General features: G+C 33.6%; 1 long non-coding RNA gene across 1 annotated transcript; it reads right to left on the bottom strand.

Moving 5' to 3' along the window:
* Positions 1-15,015: 15,015 nt before the first annotated feature.
* LOC112715530 (uncharacterized) lies at positions 15,016-17,107 on the bottom strand. Its single transcript, XR_003159770.3, has 3 exons — positions 16,960-17,107; positions 15,466-15,570; positions 15,016-15,155 (listed from the first exon to the last, which is right to left on the bottom strand). It is a non-coding gene; the product is annotated as an uncharacterized lncRNA (long non-coding RNA).
* Between the last annotated feature and the right edge of the window lie 6,231 nt (positions 17,108-23,338).

The raw sequence follows: 23,338 nt of genomic DNA, 5'->3' as shown, positions 1-23,338 counted from the left end.
GATTTCCATAAAACTTAAACCATTTTAAAGCTTGTTCAATCATCTTTCATTTGGTATAAAAAGCATTGAATTTCAAGCAAGGCAGCTCAAGATATGATTCATAGAAGTTCACTAAAAATCTGTTTTTACCAAAAGTCTTAAAACCTCAACTTACCAACATTTCCAAGCAAAACCAAACCAAAACCACTTCAAACTCCAATATTCCTCATAACTTACCTATTGTGTCTCGTTTTTATCAATCTTACCAAGTTCCCATTCACATTTCATTATTGTCAACCTCAACATCAACATATCATACTAAAAACCATTTTTAATCCACGCTATCATCCATCATCATCATATCACTAACAAGCATCATGAATTAACCCCATTCAACCCCAATCATTCTCAATATCAATAACATTACTCATCCACATTTATAATTTATATCATTTATCAACAATATCAACACTCACCTTTAATTACCAACAACATCAATATCCATCATTATTCATCCATCATATCAACAACCCTCATCAACAACAATAAATCACACATTCATCATCAATCTTCATAATCATTAAATACCAACAATCATTATCAAATTCATATATTTATCATACCAAAACATCATATCATCATCACCATCATACAAGTTATCCCCAAACATCAAAATCACATACAATTAGACATACACCCAAAATATTCAATCTTATCTTAAGGTCAACTAGTCTAAGTGTCCAGAAACATTACATATTACATAAAAGAAACCGAAATCATACCTTGGTTGATTCTCAATATGCACAAACCACTACTTTGAGTCCAAACATGCTTCCAAGACTCACCAACTATCAAGTCATACACATAACATACCAAGAATCAACACTATGGCTAACCAAAACATCAAACCATAAGAGTTTAAAGAGACTTACCTTGTCCAACGCAATTAGGGGTAAAATCTAATAATTATCCGCTACTAGAGACCACCTAAACAAGCAAAACCATAAAATCTACTCAAAAATCAAACCCCCAAAATGCAGAATCTTAGGGCATAAAACTGGCATGTGAGCTTCGAGTTCTTATCAGAAAAACCTAGATAGAAAAGAAGAGCTTGTCAAGAGTTTCGCGTGGCCGCAAACGGCTCGTCAATCAGAGTTTCGTAGCTCAAGTTGTGGCTCCCGAAAGGTGGAGGTGAATAGTAACCCACCCTCACCTCTCCTTTCTTCTCAAGCTGCGCCCCCCTCTCTTTTTGGCATCAAATGAGCTGAAATGCTCATTAAATGAGCATTTATATATTGGGCCTTGGGTCCGGTCTAACCTGTTAGCGTTTTTGGTCCGTTTGACCCACTTTGGGCCAAAATCTCTAAGATTAGTGTCCGGTTTTTAAGTCTAAAATTATTTTTATCCTATCAAAACAACAAATCAATTTTCAAAATCTTATTTTCCAAAATATACGGTACTGGACAGACCAGAGCCGGTACTGCCAGCTTAAGCGCCAATACGCATTTTTACAAAAACTCTTCGAAAAAAAAATATATTTTCCAACTCAGAAAAATTCATTCAAATCAAATTTTACCTTTCTATTTTCAAATTAAAGCTTCTAAATTTTGAATCTATTCCGAGCACTAAACTTATTTTATTAAAACGGTTTTACGTGAAAAACTCTGGTTCTTACACCGTGTGTGTGTACGCACAAGGATGCGTGCGCATGATGAGAGAAAAATTAATGGTTTAGAATTCCACTAATGATATCTCATTGCAAGTATAGTTTTTAAACCAACAATAATCCTTTCATACAAAAATTTGGTTGTCACTAAAACAAACCCCAATGAAAATAACCGAAGTATTCAAACCTCGGGTCGTTCTCCTTAGGAGTTGCAATAAGAAGTTCTTGTTATTGGTTAGAGGTATGTTTTGGGGTTTTTGGGATAAGAGACAAGAATTGTAAATTGCAAAAGAAATAAACTAACAACTAAGAAAGCTCTTGGCAAGGTATGAGAACTAGAAGTCCTATCCTAGTTATCCTTATCAATTGTGATGAGAATTGTTCATTGCTCCTACTTGGTTGACCTCTACTATGAAGGAAAGTCAAGTGGATAAATTAACTTGATTCCACAAATCCTAGCCTAATCCTAAGGAAAGACTAGCTTTAGTGGCATTCAAGTCAATTCTAATTGGCAATCAACAAATGAGGTTGATAACTCAAGTGTCACTAATTACTCTACCTAGGCCAAGAGGAACAAAATCTAACTCATAACTAGAAGAAACATTTCATCAAAAACATAAAAGGCGATAAAGGTAAACAACATGAATTTCAAGAATTAAAGAGAGATCTAACTACAAAAGCAAGAGATTAACAATAGAAAAATAAAACAATTATGAAACAACAAAGAACTTACCAATAACATTGAGAAGAGATGTAGATCTACAAAAGAATTCATGAACTACAATTAACAATACAAATAAACTACAAGAGAAGTAGAATGCTACAACTACAAGAGAAGAATTAAAGATGGAAAAGGAAAATTGAAGCAAGAGAAGAGAGAGATCTAGATCTAAAACTAAGAACCCTAATTCTAGAGAGAAGGGAGAGCTTCTCTCTCTAGAAACTAACTCTAAACTAAAACTAAACTAATTGGTAACTAACTTGATCATTCTCCTTCAATCCCTGAGTTAAATAGCATCAGAAATGAGTTGGATTGGGCCTAAAATGCTTTAGAAATCGCTGGCCACGAGTTGCCTTTAAGTGAGTCACGTGCAGCATCGATGTGTACACGTACATCATGTGTACGTGTCCCTAAACGTCAGGAAAATATGACAAATATTATATTATTTTGAAGCTCGGGATGTTAGCTTTCCAACTCAACTTGAACTGCCTCATTTGGACCTCTGTAGCTCAAGTTATGATCGATTAAGTGCGAAGAGGTCAGGATTGACAGCTTTGCGATTCCTTCGTTTCTTCATGAGTTCCCATTTCTACATGCTTTTTCTTCATTCCCTCAATTCCAATCTTTGCCTCCTAAACCTGAAATTACTTAACAAACACATCAAGGCATCTAATGGAATCAAGGTGAATTAAATTTAGCTGTTTTAAGACCCAAAAAAGCATGTTTTCACTCTTAAGCACAATTAAAGGAGAATTTACAAAACCATGCTATTTTAGTGAATAAATGGGAGACAAGTTGACAAAACTCTCTAAATTCAATACAAGATAAACCCTAAAAATGGAGTTTATCAGCGCACAGGTTTAAAAATTCATGGGGTGTGCGTGCGCACAAGGCTGCGCGTGTGCACACAAACCAGAAATCATAAAATTCTGCAACATTGCAGAATTCATATTTTGACACCAAACTTTGAATGATCATAACTTCCTCTACAAAAATCCAAATTTTACAGACTTTATATCAATTGAAGAGTTTTCAATGAACTTTAATGCTAAACAAATTTTAACAAATTTTGAAAATTGAGGCATAAGTTATGACCCGTTAAAGTTTACTAAAAACCAGTTTTTACCACATTCCACAAATTTCTCAATTCCTTGCAATACACAACCAAAACCAAATCAAACCATTCCAAACTCCAATTTACATCATAAATCATCCTTTATGCAACTTTTCACCATTCATACCAAATTTTCCACCCATATTACTATATCATCAACCTCAACATCACATATATCATACTAAACCATTTTTCAATCTACACAATCATCCATCATCATTATATCATTAACAATCATCATAATTAAACTCATTAAACCTCAATCTCACTCTTCAATATCATTTTATCAACATTAACAATCATAATTCATCAAAATAGCCAAAGCTCATCAATTCATCACGCATCATATCTCAACAATTCCAACAACCAATTTAATTCAATCCTATCCTATGGGTGACTAGCCTAAATGTCCAGAAATATTATATATTACATAGAGGAAACCGAAACCATACCATGGCCGATTTCCAATATATACCAAAATCCGAATTGATCACAAGTTAAGCTTCCAACCACAATCCAAGTCACCAATCACTCCAACAAGCATCAACAATCACCAACAAGCTCCAATATTCAAGCTAATATCACATATTTCACATAAAGCAAAACCTAATACTCACCATAAATCAATTTACAAGGGTTCAAGAACAACTTACCTTACCCAACAGTTTTAGAAGCCAAAACCAATGTCAATCAAGGGCTAGAGTGTACCTAAACACTCAAAATCACAAAATTTTACTTAATCCAAAACCTTAGAAATTTGAAATTTTGGAAGGAAAAACTGAGAGAGATTCTATGATTTTCTTACCAATTTCTTGAGTGTGTTTTGTAGAGCTCTTTGCGAGGAACGCGTGGCAGCAAATGGTGCGGCAATCGAAGCTCCGTAGCTCAAGATATGAGGTTGAGAAGATGATGATGAATAGTGAAAATGGAAATCCTCACTCTCTCTTCCTCAATCTCACTTCAGTTGTGTTTTGTTGTTTATGTGGTTGAATGGGGTTCACTTAAGTGTTTATATATGTTGGGTTTGGGCCCAACTTGGGCCCGGTCTAACCCGTTAGCGTTTTTAGCCCGTTTGCCCCAACTTTGGGCCAAACCTTTAAAATTAACACCCGGTTTTCGACTTTAAATATTTTACTAAGGTTTTTGACTGTTTTAATTTTTTCTCGCACAGTACCGGGCAGACTTAAATCAGTTTGACCGGTTCAGTTGCCGGTTTTTGATTTTTCACGGTTTTTTGCAGAAAAATCTACTAAGTCCACAAATCATATTTAAATCCATTAATTCTCATTCTAAATTTTCGGATCCTACTTTGGGCAATTTTAATATTTTAATTAGACGGTTAATTAGTCTCGGTTCTTACATTCTCCCCACCAAATAAGAAATTTTGCCCTCAAAATTTAATGATTACCTGAGAATAGCTCGGGGTAATCCTTTCACATCTCGAAATCCAATTCCCAAGTAGGCTCCTCAACTCCAGCTCGCTTCCAAGCAACTTTAACCAATTGAACTTCTTTCCCGCTTAACTTCTTCACACTAGTGTCGTCAATTCGCACCAGTGTTACTTGAAAAGTCAAGTTCTCCCTCAATTCGACCGACTCGGGTTCTAGCACATGAGCCGCATCCGACGTGTACTTATGGAGTTGTGACACGTGGAATACGTCATGCAAGTTAGATAAATAAGGTGGCAAAACTACTTGATATGCCACCAGCCCGAATCGCCTCAGAATGTCAAACGCTTCGATGAACCTCGGATTCAGCTTCTTGGTTTTAATGGCTCTTCCAATCCCAGTTGTCGGTGTAACCCTTAGAAATACATGTTCTCCCACTTCAAATTCCAACAGTTTCCTTCTCTGATCCGCATAACTTTTCTGTCGACTTTGTGCCGTTAGAATTCTCTCCCGAATCTTCTTAATCTTCTCAGTAGTCTCTACTACCAAATCAGGATCCAAAACACTTGCTTCACCCGACTCATACCAACAAAGTGGAGATTGGCACTTTCGTCCATACAAGGCCTTATACGGAACCATCCCAATGCTTGCATGAAAGCTATTGTTGTACGCAAACTCCACCAATAGCATGTAACGGTCCAAACTCTCAAGTTGATCCAATACACACGGCCTCAGCATATCTTCCAACGTCTGAATAGTCCTTCCCGACTGTCCATCTATTTGTGGATGATACGCAGTGCTGAGACATAGCCTCTTACCAAAAGTTTTTTGGAAAGCCCCCAAAATCTTGATGTGAATCGGGGATCACGGTCTGACACTATTCTCGATGGCACACCGTGCAACCTTACAATCTCCTTGATATACAATTCACTTGAATAGGCAGAAAATGAGCGGATTTGGTTAAGTAATCCACGATCACCCAAACTGCATCAAATCCCGACTTAGTCCTCGGTAAACCGGTCACAAAGTCCATTGCAATTCCTTCCCACTTCCACTGAGGAATCTCAGGTGGCTGTAACATTCCCGATGGCTTCTGATGCTCTATCTTCACCTTCTGGCACGTCAAACACTTGGATACCATTATAGCTACGTCACCTTTCATTCCAAGCCACCAGAACATCTTCTTTAAGTAATAATACATCTTCATACTTCTGGGATGAATAGAAAACCCACTGTTATGAGCTTCTGATAATAAGTCTTGCCTCAAACACCCAACATCCGGTATACAAATTCTCCCCTTATATCTCCACAACCCTTCATCATCCTTAATAAACTCTTGACGTCTCTCCTTGCCAACTAGTTGAAATAATTACTGAAGTCTTTGCTCATCTTACTGAGCCCTCTGAATCTCTATTTTAAACGTACTTGAAATCTGCAACTGATTCAAATAGGCTCTTCCAGCAACTTCACCAATATCCAGCTTAAGATCCACAAACTTATCCACTAACTCCTCTTCCTTGATTCTCATCCAAGCACTTGTTAAAGACTTCCGACTCAATGCGTCCGCCACCACATTCGCCTTTCCAGGGTGATAACATAGTTCAAAATCATAATCCTTTAGCAACTCCATCCACTTCCTCTGACACAGATTAAGCTCTTTCTGATTAAAGATGTACTTGAGACTCTTATGATCAGAAAAGATGCTAAGCCTCACTCCGTACAAGTGGTGTCTCCAAATCTTCAATGCAAACACAATTGCCGCTAATTCCATGTCATGAGTTGGGTAATTTACCTCATGCGGTCTCAGCTGACGCGATGCATAAGCCACCACATTCTGGTGTTGCATCAACACGCAACCCAAACCCTTCAAGGAAGCATCATAGTATACCTCAAATGGTTCATGCAGTTCTGGCAAAATCAAAACAGGCGCTAAAGTTAACCTTTGTTTCAAGGTCTGAAAACTCTCTTCACACTCCGACGTCCACACAAACGGCACCTCCTTCCTTGTCAACTTAGTCATCGGTAGTGCAATCTGGGAAAATCCTTCAATAAATCTCCGGTAGTATCCGGCTAAACCCAAGAAACTTCTGACTTCTGTCACCGTCGTTGGTCTTTCCCATTCCATCACCGCCTCTACTTTTAAAGGATCCACCGCTATTCCTCCTTTGCTCACCACGTGACCTAAAAACTTCACTTCCTCCTTCTAGAACTTACACTTAGACAACTTAGCATACAATTTCTGTTGTTTTAAAATTTGCAACCCAATCCTCAAGTGTTCCTCGTGCTCCTTCACTGTCTTAGAATAAACTAAGATCTCATCTATGAAAACCACCACGAATTTGTCCAAAAAGGGACGAAATACTCTATTCATGTAATCCATGAATACAGCAAGTGCATCCGTTAACCCAAAGGATATTACCGCAAACTCGTAGTGTCCATAGTGTGTCCTAAACACAGTTTTCGGAATATCCTCCTCTTTCACCTTTATCTGATGGTAACCAGATCTCAAATCAATCTTGGAAAACACTCCAGCTCCTTGCAGTTGATCCATCAAGTCGTCAATCCTAGGCAACAGATACTTATTCTTCACAGTCACTTTGTTCAACTGTCGATAATCCACACAAAGTCGCATTCCTCTATCCTTCTTCTTCACCAATAAAACTGGCGCTCCCACGGAGATACACTCGGTCGAATGAATCTCTTGTTTAAAAGCTCTTCCAACTGAGTCTTTAGTTCAGCAAGCTCTATTAGAGCCATTTAATACGGCATAAATTGACATTGGTCCGACTCCCGACACCAATTCAATTTCAAATTCAATCTCTCTTTGAGGTGAGAATTCAGGAATATCTTTTGGAAACACTTCCGGAAAGTCTCTAACTACCGAAATTTGATCTAAGTTCTGGGCGTCACCCAAAGCATTAGCAGCCAACAAGATATAACCCTGACACTCTTTCTCACTACAATATACCCTCACAGAGTTAAGGTAGTAACCCTCAGCTATCACTGCTCTATTTTCCCCTTCTGGCATAAACTGAATTGATCGCTCAAAGGAATCCAACAAAACTCGGTTCTTTGGCAACCAATCAAACCCCAAAATCATCTCTAACCCAACCATTGGTAAACAAATCAAGTCATGTACAAAGTCTCTACCCTCAAGCTTGAAACCTTAAACCAATCTTTGGAGAAACCTTACTCTAGTTTTCTCTCCCTTTGCCATGCTGAAACTGACCATGAGTGTTCTTTCTGGAGCCTCCATGTCCTTGAGGCGCATGTCCTCCTCTCTTGAAATTCTGCACCCTCGGCTAAAAGTACTTGCCGCGTCCCCTACTAGTGTTTCCTCCATGAGTGTCCTTTAACGAGGCTACCGTCTTTGCATATTCTTCAACAACTCTCGCCTTGTTCACCAGATCAAAGAAAATACAAATCTCCATAGGAGCCACAGCAGTAATGATGTTATCCTTTAAGCCCCTCTGATACTTAATGCACTTTCAGCTCTCATAGGTCTCCGGTGCTCCCTGACACACCCTAGAGAACCTACAGAGCTCCTCGAATTGGCTAGTATAGTCCGCCACTGACAAGGAAGCTTGCTTCAGCTGCATAAGTTCCATCTCCTTCGCTTCCCTCGCAGACTCAGGAAAATACTTCTTATAAAAAGCCGTCTGGAATAAATCCCAAGGGATATCGACATTCTGAAGCTGTAGCAAACGGCATTCTCCTTGGCACCAATGCTGGGTCTCTCCCAAAAGCTAATATGTAGCAAACTCTACATATTGGTTGTTTGGAACATGCTGTGCTTGCAGCGCGCGCTCCATGGTCTGGAACCAGTTATCCACTTCTGTAGGGTTGGTTGAACCTCTGAAACTTGGCGGATGAACCTTGAGAAAAGTAGCCAAGGTCATCGGAGCACCTTCCATATTATCCTCATTTCCTTTAGCATTATCATTCACGTTTCCTTCGCCATTCTCATTTCTATTTCTAGCCGGTTGGCTTAACCTCTGCACAGCTTACAAAGTCACAACAGCATTAGCTTCCATGGTGTTCGCAAGATTCGTCATTGCCACTATGAATTCAGCATGGTTATTGGCCGGCTGCTCATTCCTACTCTCTACTCAGGAACGTGTAGGACATCATCCGTGAGTAGCCATTAGGGTTCCTGTCTATACCAAACAATCGATATCAAGGTGATCAGTCTCAATATCAAAAGCCTACTGCTTCAATTATCCCAAAAGGCACTCACAAACAAGCATGCTATGCAATATCAATTAGATAACCTAATAGCATCAAAGAAAAGACACACAGAGTATGCAATGAAGCACAATCGGTCCATCCCTCAGGCTCACGAGGACGAACCGCTCTGATACCACTAAATGTAATACCCTAATTACCCTAAGCTTTACCTCGCGTCGTAAAGCAAATGCTAATCAAAGGTTACGACAGTTCTAAATCTTATACATATAATATATAGAAGTAGTAATATATTCTAGAAGACCGATGAAGGATACAGCTCAAAATAGGATTTGAAAAGCACAAAATGTACACACGAAGCTACAACTTAACACACAAGGTAAAGATATAATATAACAAAAGATAAGAGTATAATAATAATATAATGATCTAGCCACGGCTCGCAAAGTTTAAGCCGACTAGCTATAAGTATAGACAATACAGACTTCTGACAGTTGAAAATAGCATATACAAGTTTTTCTCTCAAAATAAGCCTCTAGGCAAAAGTAAATACAAAAGTGAGAGATATAAACAAAATAATCAAAAGACTTCAAAATACATCCAGTATCCTCCGCTCTATCACCATCGAAACAACTCACCGAGGTGGGTTGCGACCTGCATCTGAAAAACAACAACAGAATATGGTATGAGAACTGAAGGTTCTAAGTATGGTAACAATGCCTAGTGATGTAAGATATAATACCCCGGGACGCCAGAGGCAATCCTAGAACTTCATATCCATCACAAGATTCATCTTAAAGCATAACTAAAATAGTAAAACATAACTTAAAACCATAACATACTAAAAGGATAATCTAACTTAAGGGATTTTTTAATCTAACAACTCTCCGATGTCCCATAGCCGTCACCAACCTATCCTCTATGTGATCCCATTGCCACTACCTTCCGAACCTCCTCAATCCTAGTAGAAAGCACAGATAATATCAATGAAAGTAAAACAAAAGTATAGGCATATATGGCAAGTAATTCAAGTAGGAAATTAAGCATGTTATGCAATTAGGCAAGCAATTACAACTCGGCAAAGCAGACAAATAGATAGAAGATGCATATGATAAATGCCTGTCCTATTGGCTGTGATATCACATTGTCGGTTCAACTGCGAACCCGACACATCTCCATAGAGATGTCGCCCTTCGAAATCATAATTGGGAACCCTCGAGATATGGTGCTCGGAACACTGTCCAGGATTTTGTGCCTGCACACTTTAGTGATTCGAAGGGATGCGAGCGGGATACTTTTGCCACAGACCTCACATATCAATGCAAGCGGAATGAACCACCACCCTTACGCCGCCGCCTCTACCTAGACAGGCGGGATCCAACCGCTATCACTGCCGGGCGCATAGCGTCTCAACAATCTCAGTATAAAATAGTAGTTCAGTGGTTTTCAGAAAATATTCTTTTCAGTATTGCATGGATCCATCATTTCATTCCGAGTCCTTGACTCATCTCAACCACTGTTAATTCAACATTTCCATTCCGAACCCATTAGTTCATTAATTTCTCAATACATATATCTTTCTACCTTCTCATTCCACCAGACCCATCCTCAGTATACCAGAAACCTAAGCCTCCGTTCTCTACCTTTTCAAAGTAATACCAAGTAAATTTCCTAGGGCTTTCACATGCCTTGATACTCAAAATTAAGCAAAAGAGTATTAAATAGGTGTCACAGAAGTTTACAAACTTGTTGAGAAGGTGAAATAGTTAAAAACAAAGTTTAAGTTGAAAAACAGGGTATGTGCGTACACACAGCGGTGTGCGTGCGCATGCCCAAGGAGATTTTCAAAAAGTGTGCGTACACACAAGTACCAAATTTTACAATTCTATTCGCTCGCACGAGGCGTGCAAGCGCCCTCAACAGAATACACCTTCCAACGTGTGCGTGCACACAGCTTGCAGAACTTCGTTGGTTGTGTGTGCGCACAAAGCGTGCTAGCGCTCTCACCAGTATCCACATCTCCGTTTGTGCGTATGCACAAGGCTGTGCGTGCGCACATGTTTAAAAATTCACGGGGTGTGTGTGCGCACAAGGCTGTATGTGCGCACACAAACCAGAAATCATAAAATTCCGTAACATTACAGAATTCAGATTTTGACACCAAACTTTGAATGATCTTAACTTCCTCTACAAAAATTCAATTTTACAAACTTTATATCAATTTGAAGATTTTTCAATGAACTTTAATTCTAAAAAAATTTTAACAATTTTTGAAAATTGAGGCATAAGTTATGACCCGTCAAAATTCACTAAAAATCAGTTTTTACCAAATTCGACAAATTTCTCAATTCCTTGCAATACACAACCAAAACCAAATCAAACCGTTCCAAACTCCAATTTACATCATAACTCACCCTTTATGTCACATTCCACCATTCATACAAAATTTTCCACCCATATTACTATATCATCAACCTCAACATCACATATATCATACTAAACCATTTTTCAATCTACACAATCATCCATCATCATTATATTATTAACAATCATCATAATTAAACTCATTCAACCTCAATCTCGCTCTTCAACATCATTTTATCAACATTAACAATCACAATTCATTAAAATAGCCAAAGCTCATTAATTCATCATGCATCATATCTCAACAATTTCAACAACTAATTTAATTCAATCCTATCCTATGGGTCACTAGCCTAAGTGTCCAGAAATATTATATATTACATAGAAAAAACCGAAACCATACCTTAGCTGATTCCTAATATGTACCAAAACCCCAATTGATAACAAGTTAAGCTTCCAACCACAATCCAAGTCACCAATCACTCCAACAAGCATCAACAATCACCAACAAGCTCCAATATTCAAGCTAATATCACATATTTCACATAAATCAAAACCTAATACTCACCATAAATCAAGTTACAAGATTTCAAGAACAACTCACCGTACTCAACAGTTTTAGAAGCCAAAACCAATGTCAATCAAGGGCTAGAGTGTACCTAAACACTCAAACTCACAAAATTTCACTTAATCCAAAATCCTAGAAATTTGGAATTTTGGAAGGAAAAATTGAGAAGGATTATGTGATTTCCTTACCAATTTCTTGGGTGGGTTTCATAGAGTTCTTCGCGAGGAACGCGTGACCGCAAAAGGTGCGGCAATCGGAGCTCCGTAGCTCAAGATACGAGCTTACGAAGATGATGATGAATAGTGAAAATGGAATCCCTCACTCTCTCTTCCTCAATCTCACTTCAGCTGTGTTTTGTTGTTTATGTGGCTGAACAGGGTTCACTTAAGTGTTTATATATGTTGGGCTTGGGCCCAACTTGGGCCCGGTCCAACCCGTTATCATTTTTAGCCCGTTTGGCCCAACTTTGGGCCAAACCTTTAAAATTAACGCCCGGTTTTCGACTTTAAATATTTTCCTAAGATTTTTTACTGTTTTAAATTTTTCTCGCACAGTACCGAGCAAATTTAAACCGGTTTGATTGGTTCAGTTGCCGGTTCGTGGTTTTTCACAGGTTTTCGCAAAAAATACATTTTCTGTCTCAAAAAAATCTACTGAGTCCAAAAATCATATTTAAATATTCCAATTCTCATTCTAAATTTTTGGATCCTATTTTGGGCAATATTAATTATTTAATTAGACGGTTAATTAGTCTCAATTCTTACAGAGGGATCCAAATAAAAGGAAAAAAAAGTATATGGACCCAATTTAAAAAAAAATTAGTACAAGGACTCAATTAAAAAAAAGTAGAAGGATCTAATTAAAAATTTTGTGAAACTATAAGGACCAATTGAGTAATCAAACCTTTAAAAATTTGATGATTTTTTAAAAATAAATTTGACTATTAATCCCAACTAAACGAGTATTTAAGACCAGAAAATACTCTTAGGGTGTGTGGTTCAAAGATTAAATTTTATTCCCAAGAATATCATTCCTAGGAATATAATTCTTAGGAATGAAATTACTTAGAATATATGATTCCCATGTTTGTTTATAAAATTTGATGCATTGGAATATTATGTAATAATCTTAGGAATGACTAAATTTTTGTTTGGTTGAGTTTAAATATCTTGGTCATATTATGTAATATGTCAAAATTACCCTTAATCATTTAAATTAAAATATTAATGACTAAAAATTAAATATAAACCTAATTAAATATTATATTTTTACATTGAATTTTTTTAATTTACAAAATATTTCTAATAATAAATTTATTAAAATACCCCTAATAATAAATACTTAGTTAAAATTATTATTGACTCTAAATTTTTTTAAATTTACTAAAATACTCCTAATATCAAATATCTTTTGTTAAATTATTATTGACTCTAAATTTTTTTAAATTTACTAAAATATCCCTAATAACAAATATCTTTAGTTAAAATTATTATTGATTCTAAAATTTTTTGAATTTATTAAAATACCCCTAATAACAAATATCTTTAGTTAAATTATTATTGATTCTAGTTTTTTTTCAATTTACTAAAATACTCCTAATATCAAATATCTTTAGTTAAATTATTATTGATTCTAAATTTTTTTGAATTTACAAAATATTTTTTATAATAAATTTATTAAAATATTCCTAATAATAAATATTTAGTTAAAATTATTATTGGTTCTAATTTTTTTTAAATTTACTAAAATATCCCTAATGTCAAAATTACCCTTATTCAAATTAAAAGGTTCATGACTAAACTTAATAAATACATAAAAAAATTTACATATAAATATATTTCAAGATAAATTCAATATAATCATTTTTAGATAAAAATATTTATTTTTATTTTCAAAAATACTCCTAATATTAAAATTTTTTAATTTTTTTAAAAAGTTAAATATAAAACTAATTGAATATTATTATTTTTCTTTTAAATTTATAAAATATACCTCTAATAATAAATTTACTACAATGTTATCACAATTAAAACATCCCTAATAACAAATATCTTTAATTAAAATTAACATGATCAGAATTAAATTTACTAAAATACCCTTAATAATAAATATGTTTAATTAAAATTATTATCAATTTTAATTTTTTATTTACTAAGATACCCATAATAACAAATATCTTTAATTAAAATTAACATTATCACAATTAAATTTACTAAAATATCCCTAATAACAAATTTTACAACTAAAATTAGCACAAATACTTATCTAAATTTAAAAAAATTATGTAATCCATAATTTGTCTCATAACTCATAATTGAACTTATACAAAATAATCTCTACCTTTCTAAACACATGTATTAAAAACAATATCAAATCAAATATACATAACAAAATTCAAGCTTTCCTTCATTTCACTCCTTTTAAAATTTATAATGTACAACAATATCAAATTTCACTGTGGTATTCCTTCTTCTTGAAAAAAAGCCCTAGAAGAATAAAAAATAGGGAACTTCCAGAAAACAAATGAAAATGAATAGATATAAAAAAAAAATAATTACAATTCCTTACCTCTTCACTCAATTTACACTCCTCACACCAAACTCAAATCAAATCAATAGAAATAAGAAAGTATAAATGTGTATGAACACTAAAGTTTTGCTAGGTTACTAGGAATTACTTTCAACGTGTTGCAGCAAGAATTGGAAATCAGACCTTTGATCGAAGATTGGTGGTGGATCCACTTCTATATCTGATAGTCTGATGTCACTCATAGACCGGAACATCTCCTCCATCATGAATGGTATGCTAAAAAACAATCAATCGAGCATGCATATATATGGAGAAAAGCACCCACCAAGTTAAAGCAATAATTTATTTGAGAAATAAAATAAACAGAATTCAGATCACAGAGTTAAGCAAAAAAAAAAAAATAGAATTCAAACCACAGAGTTCAAACCAGTCAAATGGCTGATTATATAATTTACTACGATGAAAATAATAATTTTTAAAGCATATATATCTTACTTTGAGGTTTGGAGTTAATATAGGAAAACTAACACCTTTCACATCTTGAATGTCTTCCAATACATCTTTTGCATCTGCCAACTGAATTTGGTTTCAAAGATGTGAAATCAATTTGTCAGATAACGTGTGTTGAAGAAACATGCAACCTGAATAAATTTAAACAATTAACCATATTAATAACATAAAAATAAATTAAATCGTAGTCATAAAATTTATTTTCAATTCACACACCCTTCTCCTTCAATTCTCTTCTCAATGATTTAATTATTTTTTAAGTCCCTCTCTTTTTGTCACATGTAATTTCCCTTTCCTGCCCCCATTTTTTTTCTTCTTTATCAGTTATGTACATGTGAATCTCGAATCTACCCTCTACTTTGTTTAACATAAATACCAAATAGTCAACAAGCAGAGTTTTAGTGGTAAATGCAAAGCAAATAACAAAGAGTTGACATGAACCTGAAGACGAGCTATTGTTTTGTGAGAGGAACTTTCTCAAAAATGGCTGCTGCTTCTTCTTCAGCACCGAAGTTGAAGCGCACAAATTCCATAACGGAGAACATGCTGGATGCATTGAGGCAGAGTAGATACCATATAAAGAGGTGCTTTGAAAATTACTTAGAGAAGAAAAGAAGGATAATGAAACTCCATCACCTGATGGAGGAAATGGAGCAAGTCATAAATGACAAGACTGAAAGGGACCAATGTCTTGGAGGGTAATTTTGGCTTTATATTGAGCCATACATAGGTTATATACAACTGATAGAGTCAAACGCATGCAAGTGATAGATTAGTGACACGTTATATTAAAACTAACAACAACAATGGCTCTCCCTTCAATTTTGGAGAACAGCTTAGAGAATTCTAATAGGTACATTATATACTTTTAATACTTTTTGTTCTTATAACAAGTACAAAAATAGGGCCAAACCAATGTATTTTAGAAAAACTAGTTGGAACTTGTCATAATCAAGAAAGCATGAATCAATAATAATTCCATAATCTAATTGAACCGTAATCCATATATCAATTTGAAAAGGAATAATCCGAACAAAAAAAAATGCAAGATTAAACATCTTAATATGAACAAAATCAAGCCAAAGGAGTATGCAATGTAGGAATTGTTAACAATCAAATTATAAATAAGAATAATTTCTACTCTTTGAATAATAATTGTACTCTAATATGCCAGGTTTAAATTCAGACTTGGAATGAAAAATTGAGAACCCATAAAAAAACTCCTTCAATGTTCTTGAAATCTAAATTTGTTGTTGTATTGCATTTCAACAACAAATTGGCAGAGAATTAAAGATAATAATAAAAGAAGGCAGAAAAACGGAACAAAAATTAGCATGTTTTTAAAGAGATTGATTTCAGCCATAAATGAAAATGAAGTAGCAATTAGGAACTTTACTACTACTATTATTATGCTAATATCAAAAGTTCCTAAACTACAACTACTTCATTTCAACCAACATAAAATCGAACAAGATCCTTAATATGCAACAAGATAAGAAATGAAATTAAATGCTTTGCAAGTTATATAAGAAGATTCTAAATGAGAAAAGAAGTGAAGTCTTAAACAGAGGAGGCAGTAGAATAGCAAACAAAGGGAAGATGAGGAAGATTGAGCAGTCATTCAAGCCAAATTAAGCATATAAAATATATTTTTGTCAGATTCAAAAAAGAAACCATAAGCTTAAACTCTTTATTGAGGCAAATTAAGCATGTAAGAATATGTTTTTGTCAGATTCAAGCTAAATTAAGCATGTAAAAATATGTCACAAGCTTAAACGCTTTATTGAGGCAAATCATCAAACACGTTGTTTGCATGCAACATAATCACGAAGCATATAAGAAATCAAGCAAAATAAAAAATTAAATAATCAAAATTAGCAGTCTATTGTAAAAAATTAGTGTAATGTGATGTAGAAAGCACAAAAAAACTCAAACCTTAATGAGAGATTCGAAAAGAATTTGCAGAGAGAAGTAATGCAAATATGAACTCGAAGAAGAGAAGGAGACCAGTCTTCTGTTTAAGGTAACGTTGGCACCGGCGCAGCTCCAATGGCGGTGGCGTTGGTGAAGCCTCCACTGATTTAGGAAAAAACTCAAACCTTAACGTGAGATTGGAAGAAAATTCACACGGAGAAGCAATGCGAACATGAATCGGAGAAGAGAAGGTGACAAATCTTCTGTTTAGAGTAACGGCGGCGCCGGTGCCGGCTCCGGTAGCGGTGACGTTGGTGAAGCTCACTGATTTGGGAGGGAAAAACGCTCTGCTAGGGTTTTGTTCTTCAGAAAAAAATGAAGAAGAAGGTGAAAACTAATATTAAATAATAGGGGTAATTTAGACTTTTTGTTTCATTATTTACATTCCATTCCCACTGGAATTAAAGATAACCAGGGGAGAGATGGGAATTAAATTGGTGGTAATTCAATTCCTTGGAATAAAACATACCCAGGAATAATTTTTTAAATCTTGAACCAAACATGGGAATAAGACATTCCCATCTCAACATTCCTGAGAATATATTTGTATTCCCTCCAACCACACACCCTCTTAGGGTGTGTGTGGTTGGGGGAATTATAGAACATTCCCGGGAATTATAAGATGGAAATATAAAATTTCTATGTGAGGTTCAATGTTTAAAAAAACATTGCAAGATAACTTTTATTCCTTGGAATTGAATTACCACCTCCCCCTGGTTATCTTTCATTCTAATGGGAATGGAATGTAAATAATGAAACAAAAAGACTAAATTACCCCTATTATTTAATACTATATTTCACTTCTTCATTTTTCTTTGGAGAACTAAACCCTAGCAGAGCAGTTTTTTTCCCAAATCTGTGAGCTTCACCAACGCCACCGGCACCGGAGCCGGCACCGGCACCGGCACTGGCACCGCCGTTACTCTAAACAGAAGATTCGTCTCTTTTTCTTCTCCGATTCATGTTCGCACTGCTTTTCTCTGTGAATTTTCTTTGAATCTTATATTAAAGTTTGAGTTTTTTCCCAAATCAGTGGAGGCTTCACCAACGCCACCGCCATCGGAGCTACACCGGCGCCACCGTTACCCTAAACGGAAGATTGGTTTCCTTCTCTTCTTCAAGTTCATGTTCGTATTGCTTATCTCTACGAATTCTCTTTAAATCTCTCATTAAGGTTTGGGTTCTTTTTATGCTTTCTACATCATATTACACTAATTTCCTACAATAGACTGCTAATTTGATTAGTTATTTTTTATTTTGCTTGATTTCTTATACGCTATTTGTGATTATGTTGCATGCAAACAACATGTTTGATGATTTGCCTCAATAAAGAGTTTAAGCTTTTGACATATTTTTACATGCTTAATTTGTCTTGAATCTAACAAAAACATATTTTTACATGCTTAATCTTGTCTTAATTTGGCTTTCCGTGCTGTGTACTTCATGAGCCATGCTACAATGCACTACTAAGCTTGCATTACTATTGCTCTGCTTCTTTATCCTGTTGTCTTGATGAATTTTACATACTAGTAACAATGTAAAGTTGTTTTGGTGGCAATCTAATTTTCAGCTACAGGATCTGTGGGATCTAGTTTTCCAGTTTTAAAATGTATTTTGGTGTGCATGTTATGGTATACTTGTATGTTCTGGTGATATTTGTTACAGTTTCGTATGATAGTGCAAGTTTGTTCAATTATTCAATCTGCATGTTTACAGATTTTGGCATATAACAAGAAGTCCTTTAAGTTTTCCTCCGATGCTTCTTCAATTTATTTATTCCGTTTTACTTGTTTGTTGATATATTTTAGACTATTTGAAAATTGAATTAGCCAACTTACTTAGTGGAACAAGAATCAGTTGTAATTGTATTTGTTGAGAACTGATATTTCCATACTACTATTACTAAATTTGATATGTGATCACCGGTTCTTTTCTTTCTTATTAATAGCAACCTGGGAGTGAAATGACTCTTGTATGATTTCTATGTGCAGTTAATATTTTGATTCAACTGATTTGAATAAAGTCTTGAATTAGATTGAAGGATGACTAGGTGAACGAGCATTAGTGCATTACCATTAATGTGCATGTAAAATTCTCTAAACCACAATGAACTTTGATTTATTTTTCTTGATTTGATAAATCTGAATGTTAGTTTATATATAAAAAAATGAATTCAAAAAGGAAAAATGTAAATTTTGGTACTACAATTAATTTTAATGCATTAATCTTTTAGTTGATTGACTTTGGATAAAAAAGAAAATGTAAGGTGATTCTCTTATAGTTATACTCTTCATTGAGTGAAGTCTTGAAATGGTACAAGAGTAAATAGATTAACCGACAAGTTCATTGATTCCCCCGCCAACCTTTTTTTTTTTTGTTTGAAGTTTCTGTTTTTCTGAAATGGGTGTCTCCCATGATTTCTCACTTCATAGGTCAATGCTTTTGTGTCATTGAAATGTAAATTTATTAGAATTTCAAAAATATTAGAATCAATAATAATTTGATATTAGGAGTATTTTAGTAAATTTCAAAAAAAATTAGAATCAATAATAATTTTAGCTAAACATATTTATTATTAGGGGTATTTTAGTAAATTTATTATTAGAGATATTTTCTAAATTAAAAAATAATGTAAAAAATAATAATATTTAATTAGCTTTATATTTAATTTTAGTCATTAATATTTTAATTTGAATGAGTAAGGATAATTTTGATATATTACATAATATGATCAAAAAATTTAAACTCAACCAAATAAAAATTTAGTCATTCTTAAAATTATTACATAACATTTCAAGACATTAAAATTTATAACCAAATATAGATATCATATATTCCAAATAATCTTCTTCTTAGACATTATATTCCTAAGAATGACATTTCTAATAATAAAATTCAATCTTTAAACCACACACATCTAAATCTCTTTGTACCCTGACGTGGGTCCAAATTCAACCCTTAAAACCTCTAATACGAATACTCTAATTTATAACATTCTAAATTAGGTCCTTACAATGCTTATTTTTATACAACTCCTACATAATACACATATTATAACGGTATCTAGAAAATTTTCTGTTTATACTACAATCTAAAGAAATTCAATAATCACAAAAAAATCTATGAGAAACAGTAATCCCAATCCCATATTACACAAAATATATATATATATATATATATATATATATATATATATATATATATATATATATATATATATATATATATGACGAATCCTGACAAACTACTCATGAGAGATCAAAAATAAATTTTATACTCATAAAAGTTTAATCCCGTTTATCAAAAGTATCCAGATATTAAGAACGCATTAATTAGAGACGTTAAGAGTCCAATGTAGCACGTTAAGTGAGGATATGGCATATTATTTCTGTTTTTATTAATTTTTAGTTATTTCTGATTTTTTCCAGTTAGATTAGAATAAGAAATTAGACTCTATTCGTGCCAAACATTTTTACCCTTTTCACTCCTCTTGTTCGATAAGAACTATGCCCTAAAAGAGCTAAGATCAGTGTCTAGTGTCTACTTTGGTTGCCGAAAAAAGACGTTGTAGAACGTCGACCAGCTTACGAACGTGCATCTGCAGTCGTCATGGCTGTCGGTGGCGATGCAGTGAGGTACAAACTGCGAACTGCTCTGTACTTTGTAAGAGAAAGAACAAGTTGTCTCTCTCTACATTTTGAGGTAAGCCATGTCTCCTTATAATGCTTCACGTTTGTCTCTTCTCGTCTTGCCTTAATTACTTTTATCTTCTTCTCCTTTGATTTCATATTGGCCACCGTGGTACAATCTTCTTTTTCGGCCCTAATGGACACCATCAATAACCAACAACGTTCATTCTATACATTCACAATAAATATAGACCGCTAGAGTCCTTTTCTCTATTGTTTTTAAGTATTCGGACTCAATAGTCAATACTACTTTTTTTGTTTTTTTGTTCAAGAGGGACTCAATAGTCAATAGTTAATACTCTTTTTTTTTGGTTTAGGTCAATAGTTAATACTTAAAACAAGGTTCCATTTGTTTTGGGCCTCATTACTCGCCTTACCAAGCTGGTTCTTTCAGGTGATTAGGCTTTTTCTTCAGCCCAAACTGAGGGGTTTTTTTTTTCAATATAAGAAATGACTATAAATGAGATTGGAGTATTTAAAGATTCAAACGACCTTTTACCAAAAACAAAAAGGAAAAGTATAGGGGCAGCAGTTTTATTGAATTTTGACCAGCATGTAACCAGCATAAGAATGTGAGCCATTGGATGAAATCTCACACCAATCTCACACCATCAAATTATCATTGATAGCTAGTTGATGGCTAACAATCACAAAAATTGCTGGTCCCCTAGCATTGCTCAAACAAAAAAGATAAAAGAATCAATGAAATTGGAGTATTAAGAATCACACACAAGTGGTGGTTGATTGAGTTATTTTAAAGAACAATAATATCTATGTCCAAAAAAAAAAATAATTGTGGATAAAATAGTATACAATTTTAGCTCTAGTCGAATTTTATCTACAAGTTTAAACTTTTTATTCAAGTTTTATTTATGTTCTAAATCTCTCGACCCAATCCGATCGAACCTAAAAAAATAAATTTATATTTAATCAATCACATTTAACATTTCATAATATCAAATATTACTTTATATATTATTAACAAATTAAATTACTAATTTAGTAGCACTAAATACTTATGCAAAAGACAAAAACTTAGAATTTGACTTATAAAAGAAATAAACTTAAAAACTTTATTCATACGATGAATTTACCTGATTTAAACCACATTTATAATTAGATTACCAGACTTTTAATTATACTAAGTTTCAAAAGAAAGAACTAATAGGATGATCATCAATTTGTCATAGTTGAATTAAGTCCTATAGAAAGAATAAAGACCTTTTGACAAAGATTTTTCTATATCAGAAGAGCTCAGTTTCAAAATCTCAATTTACGAGATATAAATACCAACTTAAATTATTTAATCATGAGTTATTTCATAAATCGATTGAAGGTTAAAAAATATTATACAACTCACCCATTTGAACAAATTAAGGTAATCCTGTACTCCTGTATATGTTCAAGTTCATTGTTCAGGAATATTCACTTGATCCTTATAGGCAAATTACGCCAGAAGCAAAATTTTGGACAGAGATTTTTTGGAAGGCAAACAAAACCAGAAAGATCTACTACTTAGCTAAAAGTTAGGTCAGAATATTAATTAATTAATAAATTTTTGGAATATTAATTGGATTGGTGGGTGGTGGTTGGACTTTTGGCCAAACGCATCTTTATCTCAACGTGTCGAGTTTTGGTGGCATATCCTTGTTTTGTACAAAAATTCATTCACACACTTCAATTTTGGATAACTTAATCACTTGGCTTCTCTTTCAAAGAATCTTTCTCTCAACAATGGGACCTAAAACCATATCTTTTCATAAATATATGCCTATATTATTTATCTCCCATGTGATTCGTGACGTGTATTTAATATATGATAATGTTCATTATTACTAACATATTTAAAAGAGAATATGTTTCAAGATTTTTTATATCTTGCCACGTAATTTAAATTGTAGTGGTTACTACTGATTAGCTTACTCGTTCGCTTAAATAAGTATAGAAAATTCGAATATTATTTTATGTATGTAATAATTTATTGTCTAATAACAAACCCTTAAATATAGTTCATATCTCTGACAGATTAATCATTAACTTAAATGATAATTAGATCCTTAAAAATTTTTTATTTTAAATTAATTAGTCCTAAAAAAATATTAATTAAATTTTCAGATAATACACTATAGATACCTTATATCCTTTCATTAATGAATGATACAAAACAAAATGAAATTAAAGATATATTTTATTATCTATAATGACAATATCGTTTTAGATTATGAAATATTCTTTATCTTCTTAATTTCTATATAATTTTCATCAACTATTTTTTATTTACTAAGAATCTTAATGAAACAAATAAAATTTCACTTTAAAAATTGTTATTTTTGTGATATTCTTTCATAAATAATTTCGTCATTGTAATAATAGTATATATAAATATTATCATTAAATTTTACATAATAAATTAATAAAAAATTATTACATATTTATTATTTATTTTTGTAGAGAATTTAATTAATATTTTTTTAATGTCTAATTAATTCAAAATCAAAATACTCAAAATAAAAAATTTAATTATTATTTTACTCTGAAAACGTTGTAGTGGTTGGTTGGACCAGGCCGTCTTAGCTTATTTAGATCAATGACACAATTGGTGTTGAATCATTTTGATAAATATAACTTATGAATATTTTTTTATGGATAAT

This window comes from Arachis hypogaea, chromosome 10 (genome assembly GCF_003086295.3).
Source record: "Arachis hypogaea cultivar Tifrunner chromosome 10, arahy.Tifrunner.gnm2.J5K5, whole genome shotgun sequence".
Taxonomy (NCBI): domain Eukaryota; kingdom Viridiplantae; phylum Streptophyta; class Magnoliopsida; order Fabales; family Fabaceae; genus Arachis; species Arachis hypogaea.
The sequence above is the reverse complement of the archived record's forward strand: the minus strand, read 5'-3'. Positions and strand labels throughout refer to the sequence as shown.